We start from the raw sequence: 19,289 nt of genomic DNA, 5'->3' as shown, positions 1-19,289 counted from the left end.
AAATAGTGCAAGATGGGTTCATTTGGATGAAACATGGCCGTAACAACGATAATAGATGGCAAAAAAACTCAACATTAAATGTTAAGTACATGCAAATAGTGCAATATGGCTTCATTTGGATGAAACATGGCCATGACAACGATAATAGATGGCAACAAAACTCAACATCAAATTTCAAGGCCATTCAAATAGTGCAAGATGGCTTCATTTGGATGAAACATGGCCGTAACAACGATAATAGATGGCTTCAAAACTCAACATCAAATTTCAAGGCCATTCAAATAGTGCAATATGACTTCATTTGGATATAACATGGCCGTAACAACGATAATAGATGGCAACAAAATTCAACATCAAATTTTAAGTACATGCAAATAGTGCAATATGTCTTCATTTGGATGAAACATGGCCGTAACAACGATAATAGATGGCAACAAAATTCAACATCAAATTTCAAGGCCATTGAATTAGTGCAAGATGCCTTTATTTGGATGAAACATGGCCGTAACAACGATAATAGATGGCAACAAAATTCAACATCAAATTTCAAGGCCATTCAAATAGTGCAAGATGGCTTCATTTGGATGAAACATGGCCGTAACAACGATAATAGATGGCAACAAAATTCAACATCAAATTTCAAGGCCAATGAATTAGTGCAAGATGCCTTTATTTGGATGTAACATGGCCGTAACAACGTTATTTTTTTCTTTTTTCTTTGGCACAACAACCACTGTCGGTCAAGGGCCTGCCAAGTACCCACTAGTGAAGTGAGCTTGGCTTTCAGTGACTTATTGTTACCATAGCAGGATAGTCAGTCCTACATATGGGAGCACGGTCTATTTGGGGCTTGAACCCATGACGGGCATGTTGTTAAGTACATTAACAACGATAATAGATGGCAACAAAACTCAACATCAAAATTCAAGGCCAATCAACTAGTGCAAGATGGCTTCATTTGGATGAAACATGGCCGTAACAAGGATAATAGATGGCAACAAAACTCAAAATCAAATTTCAAGGCCATTGAAATAGTGCAAAATGGCTTCATTTGGATAAAACATGGCCGTAACAACGATAATAGATGGCAACAAAATTCAACATCAAATTTCAAGGCCATTGAATTAGTGCAATATGGCTTCATTTGGATGAAACATGGCCGTAACAACGATAATAGATGGCAACAAAATTCAACATCAAATTTCAAGGCCATTCAAATTGTACAATATGGCTTCATTTGGATGAAACATGGCCGTAACAACGATAATAGATGGCAAAAAAACTCAACATCAAATTTCAAGGCCATTCAAATAGTGCAAGATGGCTTCATTTGGATAAAACATGGTTGTAACAACGATAATAGATGGCAACAAAATTCAACATCAAATTTCAAGGCCATTCAAATAGTGCAAGATGGCTTCATTTGGATGAAACATGGCCGTAACAACGATAATAGATGGCAAAAAAACTCAACATCAAATTTCAAGGCCATTGAATTAGTGCAAGATGGCTTCATTTGGATGAAACATGGCCGTAACAACGATAATAGATGGCAACAAAATTCAACATCAAATTTCAAGGCCATTCAAATAGTGCAAGATGGCTTCATTTGGATGTAACATGGCCGTAACAACGATAATAGATGGCAACAAAATTCAACATTAAATTTCAAGGCCATTGAATTAGTGCAAGATGCCTTTATTTGGATGTAACATGGCCGTAACAACGATAATTTTTTTTTCTTTGGCACAACAACCACTGTCGGTCAAGGGCCTGCCAAGTACCCACTAGTGAAGTGAGCTTGGCTTTCAGTGACTTATTGTTACCATAGCAGGATAGTCAGTCCTACGTATGGGAGCACGGTCTATTCGGGGCTTGAACCCATGACGGGCATGTTGTTAAGTACGTTAACAACGATAATAGATGGCAACAAAACTCAACATCAAATTTTAAGTACATGCAAATAATGCAATATGGCTTCATTTGGATGAAACATGGCCGTAACAACGATAATAGATGGCAACAAAATTCAACATCAATTTTCAAGGACATTGAAATAGTGCAAGATGCCTTTATTTGGATTAAACATGGCCGTAACAACGATAATAGATGGCAACAAAATTCAACATCAAATTTCAAGGCAATTCAAATAGTGCAAAATGGCTTCATTTGGATAAAACATGGCCGTAACAACGATAATAGATGGCAAAAAAACTCAACATCAAATTTCAAGGCCATTCAAATAGTGCAAGATGGCTTCATTTGGATGAAACATGGCCGTAACAACGATAATAGATGGCAACAAAATTCAACATCAAATTTCAAGGCCATTCAAATAGTGCAAGATGGCTTCATTTGGATGTAACATGGCCGTAACAACGATAATAGATGGCAACAAAATTCAACATTAAATTTCAAGGCCAATGAATTAGTGCAAGATGCCTTTATTTGGATGAAACATGGCCGTAACAACGATAATAGATGGCAACAAAATTCAACATCAAATTTCAAGGCCATTCAAATAGTGCAAGATGGCTTCATTTGGATGTAACATGGCCGTAACAACGATAATAGATGGCAACAAACTCAACATCAAATTTCAAGGCCATTCAAATAGTGCAAAATGGCTTCATTTGGATGAAACATGGCCGTAACAACGATAATAGATGGCAACAAAATTCAACATCAAATTTCAAGGACATTGAAATAGTGCAAGATGCCTTTATTTGGATGAAACATGGCCGTAACAACGATAATAGATGGCAACAAACTCAACATCAAATTTCAAGGCCATTCAAATAGTGCAAAATGGCTTCATTTGGATGAAACATGGCCGTAACAGGGATAATAGATGGCAACAAACTCAACATCAAATTTCAAGGCCATTGAATTAGTGCAATATGGCTTCATTTGGATGAAACATGGCCGTAACAACGATAATAGATGGCAACAAAATTCAACATCAAATTTCAAGGACATTGAAATAGTGCAAGATGCCTTTATTTGGATGAAACATGGCCGTAACAACGATAATAGATGGCAACAAAATTCAACATCAAATTTCAAGGCCATTCAAATAGTGCAAAATGGCTTCATTTGGATAAAACATGGCCGTAACAACGATAATAGATGGAAACAAAACTCAACATTAAATTTTAAGTACATGCAAATAGTGCAATATGGCTTCATTTGGATGAAACATGGCCGTAACAACGATAATAGATGGCAACAAAATTCAACAACAATTTTCAAGGACATTGAAATAGTGCAAGATGCCTTTATTTGGATGAAACATGGCCGTAACAACGATAATAGATGGCAACAAAATTCAACATCAAATTTCAAGGCAATTCAAATAGTGCAAAATGGCTTCATTTGGATAAAACATGGCCGTAACAACGATAATAGATGGCAAAAAAACTCAACATCAAATTTCAAGGCCATTCAAATAGTGCAAGATGGCTTCATTTGGATGAAACATGGCCGTAACAACGATAATAGATGGCAACAAAATTCAACATCAAATTTCAAGGCCATTCAAATAGTGCAAGATGGCTTCATTTGGATGTAACATGGCCGTAACAACGATAATAGATGGCAACAAAATTCAACATTAAATTTCAAGGCCAATGAATTAGTGCAAGATGCCTTTATTTGGATGAAACATGGCCGTAACAACGATAATAGATGGCAAAAAAAACTCATTATCAAATTCAAGGCCATTCAAATAGTGCAAGATGGCTTCATTTGGATGAAACATGGCTGTAACAACGATAATAGATGGCAACAAAATTCAACATCAAATTTTAAGGCCATTCAAATAGTGCAATATGGCTTCATTTGGATGAAACATGGCCGTAACAACGATAATAGATGGCAACAAAATTCAACATTAAATTTCAAGGCCAATGAATTAGTGCAAGATGCCTTTATTTGGATGAAACATGGCCGTAACAACGATAATAGATGGCAACAAAATTCAACATCAATTTTCAAGGCCATTGAATTAGTGCAAGATGCCTTTATTTGGATGTAACATGGCCGTAACAACGATAATTTTTTTTTTCTTTGGCACAACAACCACTGTCGGTCAAGGGCCTGCCAAGTACCCACTAGTGAAGTGAGCTTGGCTTTCAGTGACTTATTGTTACCATAGCAGGATAGTCAGTCCTACGTATGGGAGCACGGTCTATTCGGGGCTTGAACCCATCACGGGCATGTTGTTAAGTACGTTAGCAACGATAATAGATGGCAACAAAATTCAACATCAAATTTCATGGCCATTCAACTAGTGCAAGATGGCTTCATTTGGATGAAACATGGCCGTAACAAGGATAATAGATGGCAAAAAAACTCAACATCAAATTTCAAGGCCATTCAAATAGTGCAAAATGGCTTCATTTGGATGAAACATGGCCGTAACAACGATAATAGATGGCAACAAAATTCAACATCAAATTTCAAGGACATTGAAATAGTGCAAAATGGCTTCATTTGGATAAAACATGGCCGTAACAACGATAATAGATGGCAACAAAACTCAACATCAAATTTCAAGGCCATTCAAATAGTGCAAGATGGCTTCATTTGGATGAAACATGGCCGTAACAACGATAATAGATGGCAACAAAATTCAACATAGTGCAAGATGGCTTCATTTGGATGAAACATGGCCGTAACAACGATAATAGATGGCAAAAAAACTCAACATCAAATTTCAAGGCCATTGAATTAGTGCAAGATGGCTTCATTTGGATGTAACATGGCCGTAACAACGATAATAGATGGCAACAAAATTCAACATCAAATTTCAAGGCCATTCAAATAGTGCAAGATGGCTTCATTTGGATGAAACATGGCCGTAACAACGATAATAGATGGCAACAAAATTCAACATCAAATTTCAAGGCCATTCAAATAGTGCAAGATGCCTTTATTTGGATGAAACATGGCCGTAACAACGATAATAGATGGCAACAAAATTCAACATCAAATTTCAAGGCCATTGAAATAGTGCAAGATGGCTTCATTTGGATGAAACATGGCCGTAACAACGATAATAGATGGCAAAAAAACCCAACATCAAATTTCAAGGCCATTCAAATAGTGCAAGATGGCTTCATTTGGATGAAACATGGCCGTAACAACGATAATAGATGGCAACAAAACTCAACATCAAATTTCAAGGCCATTCAAATAGTGCAATATGGCTTCATTTGGATGAAACATGGCCGTAACAACGATAATAGATGGCAACAAAATTCAACATCAAATTTCAAGGCCATTGAAATAGTGCAAGATGCCTTTATTTGGATGAAACATGGCCGTAACAACGATAATAGATGGCAACAAAATTCAACATCAAATTTCAAGGCCATTCAAATAGTGCAAGATGGCTTCATTTGGATGAAACATGGCCGTAACAACGATAATAGATGGCAAAAAAACTCAACATCAAATTTCAAGGCCATTCAAATAGTGCAAGATGGCTTCATTTGGATGAAACATGGCCGTAACAACGATAATAGATGGCAAAAAAACTCAACATCAAATTTCAAGGCCATTGAATTAGTGCAAGATGGCTTCATTTGGATGAAACATGGCCGTAACAACGATAATAGATGGCAACAAAATTCAACATCAAATTTCAAGGCCATTCAAATAGTGCAAGATGGCTTCAGTTAGATGTAACATGGCCGTAACAACGATAATAGATGGCAACAAAATTCAACATCCAATTTCAAGGCCATTCAAATAGTGCAAGATGGCTTCATTTGGATGAAACATGGCCGTAACAACGATAATAGATGGCAACAAAACTCAACATCAAATTTCAAGGCCATTCAAATAGTGCAATATGGCTTCATTTGGATGAAACATGGCCGTAACAACGATAATAGATGGCAACAAAATTCAACATCAAATTTCAAGGCCATTCAAATAGTGCAAGATGCCTTTATTTGGATGAAACATGGCCGTAACAACGATAATAGATGGCAACAAAATTCAACATCAAATTTCAAGGCCATTCAAATAGTGCAAGATGGCTTCATTTGGATGAAACATGGCCGTAACAACGATAATAGATGGCAACAAAATTCAACATCAAATTTCAAGGCCATTCAAATAGAGCAAGATGGCTTCATTTGGATGAAACATGGCCGTAACAACGATAATAGATGGCAACAAAACTCAACATCAAATTTCAAGGCCATTGAATTAGTGCAAGATGGCTTCATTTGGATGTAACATGGCCGTAACAACGATAATAGATGGCAACAAAATTCAACATCAAATTTCAAGGCCATTCAAATAGTGCAAGATGGCTTTATTTGAATGAAACATGGCCGTAACAACGATAATAGATGGCAACAAAATTCAACATCAAATTTCAAGGCCATTCAAATAGTGCAAGATGCCTTCATTTGGATGTAACATGGCCGTAACAACGATAATTTTTTTTTTCTTTGGCACAACAACCACTGTCGGTCAAGGGCCTGCCAAGTACCCACTAGTGAAGTGAGCTTGGCTTTCAGTGACTTATTGTTACCATAGCAGGATAGTCAGTCCTACGTGTGGGAGCACGGTCTATTTAGGGCTTGAACCCATGACGGGCATGTTGTTAAGTACGTTAACAACGATAATAGATGGCAAAAAAACTCAACATCAAATTTCAAGGCCATTCAAATAGTGCAATATGGCTTCATTTGGATGAAACATGGCCGTAACAACGATAATAGATGGCAACAAAATTCAACATCAAATTTCAAGGCCATTCAAATAGTGCAAGATGCCTTTATTTGGATGAAACATGGCCGTAACAACGATAATAGATGGCAACAAAATTCAACATCAAATTTCAAGGCCATTGAAATAGTGTAAGATGGCTTCATTTGGATGAAACATGGCCGTAACAACGATAATAGATGGCAACAAAACTCAACATCAAATTTCAAGGCCATTTAAATAGTGCAAGATGGCTTCATTTGGATGAAACATGGCCGTAACAACGATAATAGATGGCAACAAAACCCAACATCAAATTTCAAGGCCATTGAATTAGAGCAAGATGCCTTTATTTGGATGAAACATGGCCGTAACAACGATAATAGATGGCAACAAAATTCAACATCAAATTTCAAGGCCATTCAAATAGTGCAAGATGGCTTCATTTGGATGAAACATGGCCGTAACAACGATAATAGATGGCAAAAAAACTCAACATTAAATGTTAAGTACATGCAAATAGTGCAAGATGGCTTCATTTGGATGAAACATGGCCGTAACAACGATAATAGATGGCAAAAAAACTCAACATCAAATTTCAAGGCCATTCAAATAGTGCAAGATGGCTTCATTTGGATGAAACATGGCCGTAACAACGATAATAGATGGCAACAAAACTCAACATCAAATTTCAAGGCCATTCAAATAGTGCAATATGACTTCATTGGGATATAACATGGCCGTAACAACGATAATAGATGGCAACAAAACTCAACATCAAATTTCAAGGCCATTCAAATAGTGCAATATGGCTTCATTTGGATGAAACATGGCCGTAAAAACGATAATAGATGGCAACAAAACTCAACATCAAATTTCAAGGCCATTCAAATAGTGCAAGATGGCTTCATTTGGATGAAACATGGCCGTAACAACGATAATAGATGGCAAAAAAACTCAACATCAAATTTTAAGTACATGCAAATAGTGCAATATGCCTTCATTTGGATGAAACATGGCCGTAACAACGATAATAGATGGCAACAAAATTCAACATCAAATTTCAAGGCCATTGAATTAGTGCAAGATGCCTTTATTTGGATGAAACATGGCCGTAACAACGATAATAGATGGCAACAAAATTCAACATCAAATTTCAAGGCCATTCAAATAGTGCAAGATGGCTTCATTTGGATGAAACATGGCCGTAACAACGATAATAGATGGCAACAAAATTCAACATCAAATTTCAAGGCCATTGAATTAGTGCAAGATGCCTTTATTTGGATGTAACATGGCCGTAACAACGATATTTTTTTCTTTTTTCTTTGGCACAACAACCACTGTCGGTCAAGGGCCTGCCAAGTACCCACTAGTGAAGTGAGCTTGGCTTTCAGTGACTTATTGTTACCATAGCAGGATAGTCCGTCCTACGTATGGGAGCACGGTCTATTTGGGGCTTGAACCCATGACGGGCATGTTGTTAAGTACGTTAACAACGATAATAGATGGTAACATAACTCAACATCAAATTTCAAGGCCATTCAACTAGTGCAAGATGGCTTCATTTGGATGAAACATGGCCGTTACAAGGATAATAGATGGCAACAAAACTCAACATCAAATTTCAAGGCCATTGAAATAGTGCAAAATGGCTTCATTTGGATAAAACATGGCCGTAACAACGATAATAGATGGCCACAAATATCAACATCAAATTTCAAGGCCATTGAATTAGTGCAATATGGCTTCATTTGGATGAAACATGGCCGTAACAACGATAATAGATGGCAACAAAATTCAACATCAAATTTCAAGGCCATTCAAATTGTACAATATGGCTTCATTTGGATGAAACATGGCCGTAACAACGATAATAGATGGCAAAAAAACTCAACATCAAATTTCAAGGCCATTCAAATAGTGCAAGATGGCTTCATTTGGATAAAACATGGTTGTAACAACGATAATAGATGGCAACAAAACTCAACATCAAATTTCAAGGCCATTCAAATAGTGCAAGATGGCTTCATTTGGATGAAACATGGCCGTAACAACGATAATAGATGGCAACAAAACTCAACATCAAATTTCAAGGCCATTGAATTAGTGCAAGATGGCTTCATTTGGATGAAACATGGCCGTAACAACGATAATAGATGGCAACAAACTCAACATCAAATTTCAAGGCCATTCAAATAGTGCAAAATGGCTTCATTTGGATGAAACATGGCCGTAACAACGATAATAGATGGCAACAAAATTCAACATCAAATTTCAAGGACATTGAAATAGTGCAAGATGCCTTTATTTGGATGAAACATGGCCGTAACAACGATAATAGATGGCAACAAAATTCAACATCAAATTTCAAGGCCATTCAAATAGTGCAAAATGGCTTCATTTGGATAAAACATGGCCGTAACAACGATAATAGATGGCAAAAAAACTCAACATCAAATTTCAAGGCCATTCAAATAGTGCAAGATGGCTTCATTTGGATGAAACATGGCCGTAACAACGATAATAGATGGCAACAAAACTCAACATTAAATTTTAAGTACATGCAAACAGTGCAATATGGCTTCATTTGGATGAAACATGGCCGTAACAACGATAATAGATGGCAACAAAACTCAACATCAAATTTCAAGGCCATTCAAATAGTGCAATATGGCTTCATTTGGATGAAACATGGCCGTAACAACGATAATAGATGGCAACAAAATTCAACATCAAATTTCAAGGCCATTCAAATAGTGCAAAATGGCTTCATTTGGATAAAACATGGCCGTAACAACGATAATAGATGGCAAAAAAACTCAACATCAAATTTCAAGGCCATTCAAATAGTGCAAGATGGCTTCATTTGGATGAAACATGGCCGTAACAACGATAATAGATGGCAACAAAACTCAACATCAAATTTCAAGGCCATTCAAATAGTGCAAGATGGCTTCATTTGGATAAAACATGGTTGTAACAACGATAATAGATGGCAACAAAACTCAACATCAAATTTCAAGGCCATTCAAATAGTGCAAGATGCCTTTATTTGGATGTAACATGGCCGTAACAACGATATTTTTTTCTTTTTTCTTTGGCACAACAACCACTGTCGGTCAAGGGCCTGCCAAGTACCCACTAGTGAAGTGAGCTTGGCTTTCAGTGACTTATTGTTACCATAGCAGGATAGTCCGTCCTACGTATGGGAGCACGGTCTATTTGGGGCTTGAACCCATGACGGGCATGTTGTTAAGTACGTTAACAACGATAATAGTTGGCAACAAAACTCAACATCAAATTTCAAGGCCATTCAACTAGTGCAAGATGGCTTCATTTGGATGAAACATGGCCGTAACAAGGATAATAGATGGCAACAAAACTCAACATCAAATTTCAAGGCCATTGAAATAGTGCAAAATGGCTTCATTTGGATGAAACATGGCCGTAACAACGATAATAGATGGCAACAAAATTCAACATCAAATTTCAAGGCCATTCAAATAGTGCAAGATGGCTTCATTTGGATGAAACATGGCCGTAACAACGATAATAGATGGCAACAAAATTCAACATCAAATTTCAAGGCCATTGAATTAGTGCAAGATGCCTTTATTTGGATGTAACATGGCCGTAACAACGATATTTTTTTCTTTTTTCTTTGGCACAACAACCACTGTCGGTCAAGGGCCTGCCAAGTACCCACTAGTGAAGTGAGCTTGGCTTTCAGTGACTTATTGTTACCATAGCAGGATAGTCCGTCCTACGTATGGGAGCACGGTCTATTTGGGGCTTGAACCCATGACGGGCATGTTGTTAAGTACGTTAACAACGATAATAGATGGCAACAAAACTCAACATCAAATTTCAAGGCCATTCAACTAGTGCAAGATGGCTTCATTTGGATGAAACATGGCCGTAACAAGGATAATAGATGGCAACAAAACTCAACATCAAATTTCAAGGCCATTGAAATAGTGCAAAATGGCTTCATTTGGATAAAACATGGCCGTAACAACGATAATAGATGGCAACAAAATTCAACATCAAATTTCAAGGCCATTGAATTAGAGCAATATGGCTTCATTTGGATGAAACATGGCCGTAACAACGATAATAGATGGCAACAAAATTCAACATCAAATTTCAAGGCCATTCAAATAGTGCAAGATGGCTTCATTTGGATGAAACATGGCCGTAACAACGATAATAGATGGCAAAAAAACTCAACATCAAATTTCAAGGCCATTCAAATAGTGCAAGATGGCTTCATTTGGATGAAACATGGCCGTAACAACGATAATAGATGGCAAAAAAACTCAACATCAAATTTCAAGGCCATTCAAATAGTGCAAGATGGCTTCATTTGGATAAAACATGGTTGTAACAACGATAATAGATGGCAACAAAACTCAACATCAAATTTCAAGGCCATTGAATTAGTGCAATATGGCTTCATTTGGATGAAACATGGCCGTAACAACGATAATAGATGGCAACAAAATTCAACATCAAATTTCAAGGCCATTCAAATAGTGCAAAATGGCTTCATTTGGATAAAACATGGCCGTAACAACGATAATAGATGGCAAAAAAACTCAACATCAAATTTCAAGGCCATTCAAATAGTGCAAGATGGCTTCATTTGGATGAAACATGGCCGTAACAACGATAATAGATGGCAAAAAAACTCAACATTAAATTTTAAGTACATGCAAATAGTGCAATATGGCTTCATTTGGATGAAACATGGCCGTAACAACGATAATAGATGGCAACAAAACTCAACATCAAATTTCAAGGCCATTCAAATAGTGCAATATGGCTTCATTTGGATGAAACATGGCCGTAACAACGATAATAGATAGCAACAAAATTCAACATCAAATTTCAAGGCCATTCAAATAGTGCAAAATGGCTTCATTTGGATAAAACATGGCCGTAACAACGATAATAGATGGCAACAAAATTCAACATCAAATTTCAAGGCCATTCAAATAGTGCAAGATGGCTTTATTTGGATGTAACATGGCCGTAACAACGATATTTTTTTCTTTTTTCTTTGGCACAACAACCACTGTCGGTCAAGGGCCTGCCAAGTACCCACTAGTGAAGTGAGCTTGGCTTTCAGTGACTTATTGTTACCATAGCAGGATAGTCCGTCCTACGTATGGGAGCACGGTCTATTTGGGGCTTGAACCCATGACGGGCATGTTGTTAAGTACGTTAACAACGATAATAGATGGCAACAAAATTCAACATCAAATTTCAAGGCCATTCAACTAGTGCAAGATGGCTTCATTTGGATGAAACATGGCCGTAACAAGGATAATAGATGGCAACAAAACTCAACATCAAATTTCAAGGCCATTGAAATAGTGCAAAATGGCTTCATTTGGATGAAACATGGCCGTAACAACGATAATAGATGGCAACAAAATTCAACATCAAATTTCAAGGCCATTCAAATAGTGCAAGATGGCTTCATTTGGATGAAACATGGCCGTAACAACGATAATAGATGGCAACAAAATTCAACATCAAATTTCAAGGCCATTGAATTAGTGCAAGATGCCTTTATTTGGATGTAACATGGCCGTAACAACGATATTTTTTTCTTTTTTCTTTGGCACAACAACCACTGTCGGTCAAGGGCCTGCCAAGTACCCACTAGTGAAGTAAGCTTGGCTTTCAGTGACTTATTATTACCATAGCAGGATAGTCCGTCCTACGTATGGGAGCACGGTCTATTTGGGGCTTGAACCCATGACGGGCATGTTGTTAAGTACGTTAACAACGATAATAGATGGCAACAAAACTCAACATCAAATTTCAAGGCCATTCAACTAGTGCAAGATGGCTTCATTTGGATGAAACATGGCCGTAACAAGGATAATAGATGGCAACAAAACTCAACATCAAATTTCAAGGCCATTGAAATAGTGCAAAATGGCTTCATTTGGATAAAACATGGCCGTAACAACGATAATAGATGGCAACAAAATTCAACATCAAATTTCAAGGCCATTGAATTAGAGCAATATGGCTTCATTTGGATGAAACATGGCCGTAACAACGATAATAGATGGCAACAAAATTCAACATCAAATTTCAAGGCCATTCAAATAGTGCAAGATGGCTTCATTTGGATGAAACATGGCCGTAACAACGATAATAGATGGCAAAAAAACTCAACATCAAATTTCAAGGCCATTCAAATAGTGCAAGATGGCTTCATTTGGATGAAACATGGCCGTAACAACGATAATAGATGGCAAAAAAACTCAACATCAAATTTCAAGGCCATTCAAATAGTGCAAGATGGCTTCATTTGGATAAAACATGGTTGTAACAACGATAATAGATGGCAACAAAACTCAACATCAAATTTCAAGGCCATTCAAATAGTGCAAGATGGCTTCATTTGGATGAAACATGGCCGTAACAACGATAATAGATGGCAACAAACTCAACATCAAATTTCAAGGCCATTCAAATAGTGCAAAATGGCTTCATTTGGATGAAACATGGCCGTAACAACGATAATAGATGGCAACAAAACTCAACATCAAATTTCAAGGCCATTGAATTAGTGCAATATGGCTTCATTTGGATGAAACATGGCCGTAACAACGATAATAGATGGCAACAAAATTCAACATCAAATTTCAAGGCCATTCAAATAGTGCAAAATGGCTTCATTTGGATAAAACATGGCCGTAACAACGATAATAGATGGCAAAAAAACTCAACATCAAATTTCAAGGCCATTCAAATAGTGCAAGATGGCTTCATTTGGATGAAACATGGCCGTAACAACGATAATAGATGGCAAAAAAACTCAACATTAAATTTTAAGTACATGCAAATAGTGCAATATGGCTTCATTTGGATGAAACATGGCCGTAACAACGATAATAGATGGCAACAAAACTCAACATCAAATTTCAAGGCCATTCAAATAGTACAATATGGCTTCATTTGGATGAAACATGGCCGTAACAACGATAATAGATGGCAACAAAATTCAACATCAAATTTCAAGGCCATTCAAATAGTGCAAAATGGCTTCATTTGGATAAAACATGGCCGTAACAACGATAATAGATGGCAAAAAAACTCAACATCAAATTTCAAGGCCATTCAAATAGTGCAAGATGGCTTCATTTGGATGAAACATGGCCGTAACAACGATAATAGATGGCAACAAAACTCAACATCAAATTTCAAGGCCATTCAAATAGTGCAAGATGGCTTCATTTGGATAAAACATGGTTGTAACAACAATAATAGATGGCAACAAAACTCAACATCAAATTTCAAGGCCATTCAAATAGTGCAAGATGGCTTCATTTGGATGAAACATGGCCGTAACAACGATAATAGATGGCAAAAAAACTCAACATCAAATTTCAAGGCCATTGAATTAGTGCAAGATGGCTTCATTTGGATGAAACATGGCCGTAACAACGATAATTTTTTTTTTCTTTGGCACAACAACCACTGTCGGTCAAGGGCCTGCCAAGTACCCACTAGTGAAGTGAGCTTGGCTTTCAGTGACTTATTGTTACCATAGCAGGATAGTCAATCCTACGTATGGGAGCACGGTCTATTCGGGGCTTGAACCCATGACGGGCATGTTGTTAAGTACGTTAACAACGATAATAGATGGCAACAAAATTCAACATCAAATTTCAAGGCCATTCAAATAGTGCAAGATGGCTTCATTTGGATGAAACATGGCCGTAACAAGGATAATAGATGGCAACAAACTCAACATCAAATTTCAAGGCCATTCAAATAGTGCAAAATGGCTTCATTTGGATGAAACATGGCCGTAACAACGATAATAGATGGCAACAAAATTCAACATCAAATTTCAAGGACATTGAAATAGTGCATGATGCCTTTATTTGGATGAAACATGGCCGTAACAACGATAATAGATGGCAACAAAATTCAACATCAAATTTCAAGGCCATTCAAATAGTGCAAAATGGCTTCATTTGGATAAAACATGGCCGTAACAACGATAATAGATGGAAAAAAAACTCAACATCAAATTTCAAGGCCATTCAAATAGTGCAAGATGGCTTCATTTGGATGAAACATGGCCATAACAACGATAATAGATGGCAAAAAAACTCAACATTAAATTTTAAGTACATGCAAATAGTGCAATATGGCTTCATTTGGATGAAACATGGCCGTAACAACGATAATAGATGGCAATAAAACTCAACATCAAATTTCAAGGCCATTCAAATAGTGCAATATGGCTTCATTTGGATGAAACATGGCCGTAACAACGATAATAGATGGCAACAAAATTCAACATCAAATTTCAAGGCCATTGAAATAGTGCAAGATGCCTTTATTTGGATGTAACATGGCCGTAACAACGATAATAGATGGCAACAAAATTCAACATCAAATTTCAAGGCCATTCAAATAGTGCAAGATGGCTTCATTTGGATGAAACATGGCCGTAACAACGATAATAGATGGCAACAAAACTCAACATCAAATTTCAAGGCCATTTAAATAGTGCAAGATGGCTTCATTTGGATGAAACATGGCCGTAACAACGATAATAGATGGCAACAAAATTCAACATCAAATTTCAAGGCCATTCAAATAGTGCAAGATGGCTTCATTTGGATGAAACATGGCCGTAACAACGATAATAGATGGCAACAAAATTCAACATCTAATTTCAAGGCCATTCAAATAGTGCAAGATGGCTTCAGTTAGATGAAACATGGCCGTAACAACGATAATAGATGGCAACAAAATTCAACATCAAATTTCAAGGCCATTCAAATAGTGCAAGATGGCTTCATTTGGATGAAACATGGCCGTAACAACGATAATAGATGGCAACAAAACTCAACATCAAATTTTAAGTACATGCAAATAGTGCAATATGGCTTCATTTGGATGAAACATGGCCGTAACAACGATAATAGATGGCAACAAAATTCAACATCAAATTTCAAGGCCATTCAAATAGTGCAATATGGCTTCATTTGGATAAAACATGGCCGTAACAACGATAATAGATGGCAACAAAATTCAACATCAAATTTCAAGGCCATTCAAATAGTGCAAGATGGCTTCATTTGGATGAAACATGGCCGTAACAACGATAATAGATTGTAACAAAACTCAACATCAAATTTTATGTACATGCAAATAGTGCAAGATGGCTTCATTTGGATGAAACATGGCCGTAATAACGATAATAGATGGCAAAAAAACTAAACATCAAATTTCAAGGCCATTGAATTAGTGCAAGATGCCTTTATTTGGATGTAACATGGCCGTAACAACGATAATTTTTTTTTTTCTTTGGCACAACAACCACTGTCGGTCAAGGGCCTGCCAAGTACCCACTAGTGAAGTGAGCTTGGCTTTCAGTGACTTATTGTTACCATAGCAGGATAGTCAGTCCTACGTTAGGGAGCACGGTCTATTCGGGGCTTGAACCCATGACGGGCATGTTGTTAAGTACGTTAACAACGATAATAGATGGCAACAAAACTCAACATCAAAATTCAAGGCCATTCAACTAGTGCAAGATGGCTTCATTTGGATGAAACATGGCCGTAACAAGGATAATAGATGGCAACAAAACTCAAAATCAAATTTCAAGGCCATTGAAATAGTGCAAAATGGCTTCATTTGGATAAAACATGGCCGTAACAACGATAATAGATGGCAACAAAATTCAACATCAAATTTCAAGGCCATTGAATTAGTGCAAGATGGCTTCATTTGGATGAAACATGGCCGTAACAACGATAATAGATGGCAACAAAATTCAACATCAAATTTCAAGGCCATTCAAATTGTACAATATGGCTTCATTTGGATGAAACATGGCCGTAACAACGATAATAGATGGCAAAAAAACTCAACATCAAATTTCAAGGCCATTCAAATAGTGCAAGATGGCTTCATTTGGATAAAACATGGTTGTAACAACGATAATAGATGGCAACAAAACTCAACATCAAATTTCAAGGCCATTCAAATAGTGCAAGATGGCTTCATTTGGATGAAACATGGCCGTAACAACGATAATAGATGGCAAAAAAACTCAACATCAAATTTCAAGGCCATTGAATTAGTGCAAGATGGCTTCATTTGGATGAAACATGGCCGTAACAACGATAATAGATGGCAACAAAATTCAACATCAAATTTCAAGGCCATTCAAATAGTGCAAGATGGCTTCATTTCGATGTAACATGGCCGTAACAACGATAATAGATGGCAACAAAATTCAACATTAAATTTCAAGGCCATTGAAATAGTGCAAGATGCCTTTATTTGGATGTAACATGGCCGTAACAACGATTTTTTTTTTCTTTTGCACAACAACCACTGTCGGTCAAGGGCCTGCCAAGTACCCACTAGTGAAGTGAGCTTGGCTTTCAGTGACTTATTGTTACCATAGCAGGATAGTCAGTCCTACGTATGGGAGCACGGTCTATTCGGGGCTTGAACCCATGACGGGCATGTTGTTAAGTACGTTAACAACGATAATAGATGGCAACAAAATTCAACATCAAATTTCAAGGCCATTCAACTAGTGCAAGATGGCTTCATTTGGATGAAACATGGCCGTAACAGGGATAATAGATGGCAACAAACTCAACATCAAATTTCAAGGCCATTCAAATAGTGCAAAATGGCTTCATTTGGATGAAACATGGCCGTAACAACGATAATAGATGGCAACAAAATTCAACATCAAATTTCAAGGACATTGAAATAGTGCAAGATGCCTTTATTTGGATGAAACATGGCCGTAACAACGATAATAGATGGCAACAAAATTCAACATCAAATTTCAAGGCCATTCAAATAGTGCAAAATGGCTTCATTTGGATAAAACATGGCCGTAACAACGATAATAGATGGAAACAAAACTCAACATTAAATTTTAAGTACATGCAAATAGTGCAATATGGCTTCATTTGGATGAAACATGGCCGTAACAACGATAATAGATGGCAACAAAACTCAACATCAAATTTCAAGGCCATTCAAATAGTGCAATATGGCTTCATTTGGATGAAACATGGCCGTAACAACGATAATAGATGGCAACAAAACTCAACATCAAATTTTAAGTACATGCAAATAGTGCAATATGGCTTCATTTGGATGAAACATGGCCGTAACAACGATAATAGATGGCAACAAAATTCAACATCAATTTTCGAGGACATTGAAATAGTGCAAGATGCCTTTATTTGGATGAAACATGGCCGTAACAACGATAATAGATGGCAACAAAATTCAACATCAAATTTCAAGGCCATTCAAATAGTGCAAGATGCCTTTATTTGGATGAAACATGGCCGTAACAACGATAATAGATGGCAACAAAATTCAACATCAAATTTCAAGGCCATTCAAATAGTGCAAGATGGCTTCAGTTAGATGTAACATGGCCGTAACAACGATAATAGATGGCAAAAAAACCCAACATCAAATTTCAAGGCCATTCAAATAGTGCAAGATGGCTTCATTTGGATGAAACATGGCCGTAACAACGATAATAGATGGCAACAAAACTCAACATCAAATTTCAAGGCCATTCAAATAGTGCAATATGGCTTCATTTGGATGAAACATGGCCGTAACAACGATAATAGATGGCAACAAAATTCAACATCAAATTTCAAGGCCATTCAAATAGTGCAAGATGCCTTTATTTGGATGAAACATGGCCGTAACAACGATAATAGATGGCAACAAAATTCAACATCAAATTTCAAGGCCATTCAAATAGTGCAAGATGGCTTCATTTGGATGAAACATGGCCGTAACAACGATAATAGATGGCAAAAAAACTCAACATCAAATTTCAAGGCCATTCAAATAGTGCAAGATGGCTTCATTTGGATGTAACATGGCCGTAACAACGATAATAGATGGCAACAAAATTCAACATCAAATTTCAAGGCCATTGAAATAGCGCAAGATGCCTTTATTTGGATGAAACATGGCCGTAACAACGATAATAGATGGCAACAAAATTCAACATCAAATTTCAAGGCCATTCAAATAGTGCAAGATGGCTTCAGTTAGATGTAACATGGCCGTAACAACGATAATAGATGGCAACAAAATTCAACATCAAATTTCAAGGCCATTCAAATAGTGCAAGATGGCTTCATTTGGATGAAACATGGCCGTAACAACGATAATAGATGGCAACAAAACTCAACATCAAATTTCAAGGCCATTCAAATAGTGCAATATGGCTTCATTTGGATGAAACATGGCCGTAACAACGATAATAGATGGCAACAAAATTCAACATCAAATTTCAAGGCCATTCAAATAGTGCAAGGTGCCTTTATTTGGATGAAACATGGCCGTAACAACGATAATAGATGGCAACAAAATTCAACATCAAATTTCAAGGCCATTCAAATAGTGCAAGATGGCTTCATTTGGATGAAACATGGCCGTAACAACGATAATAGATGGCAAAAAAACTCAACATCAAATTTCAAGGCCATTCAAATAGTGCAAGATGG

Source organism: Anopheles coluzzii, chromosome 2 (genome assembly GCF_943734685.1).
Source record: "Anopheles coluzzii chromosome 2, AcolN3, whole genome shotgun sequence".
Taxonomy (NCBI): Eukaryota; Metazoa; Arthropoda; class Insecta; order Diptera; family Culicidae; genus Anopheles; species Anopheles coluzzii.
Note: the sequence above shows the minus strand (reverse complement) of the source record.